This window comes from Propithecus coquereli, unplaced genomic scaffold, assembly GCF_000956105.1.
Source record: "Propithecus coquereli isolate 6110/MARCELLA unplaced genomic scaffold, Pcoq_1.0 Scaffold140, whole genome shotgun sequence".
NCBI lineage: Eukaryota > Metazoa > Chordata > Mammalia > Primates > Indriidae > Propithecus > Propithecus coquereli.
Genome location: NW_012138303.1, coordinates 3,510,882 through 3,511,250, shown reverse-complemented (window position 1 = coordinate 3,511,250; position 369 = coordinate 3,510,882).

Sequence of the window (369 nt, the reverse complement as noted above, 5' to 3'; positions counted from 1 at the left end):
CAAGTAGCTGGGACTACAGGTGTGAGCCACCATGCCCGGCTAATTTTTTGTTTCTATTTTTAGTTGACTGGCTAATTTTTTTTCTATTTTTAATAGAGACGGGGTCTCGCTCTTGCTCAGGCTGTTCTTGAACTCCTGACCTTAAGTGATCCTCCCACCTCGGCCTCCCAGAGTGCTAGGATTACAGGCATGAGCCACCACACCTGGCCCAATATGTCTTTTAAATGTTCTCTTAAGTGTTTTTTAATCTTTGCAGATTCTCCTCCCTCTTCTATTAGGAAAACTTATTTTTCCAATATAATTTGGCAGATTTTGGATTTTATTTCCATGGTGTCCTTTCACACACTGTTCTTTTTTTTTTTTTTTTTT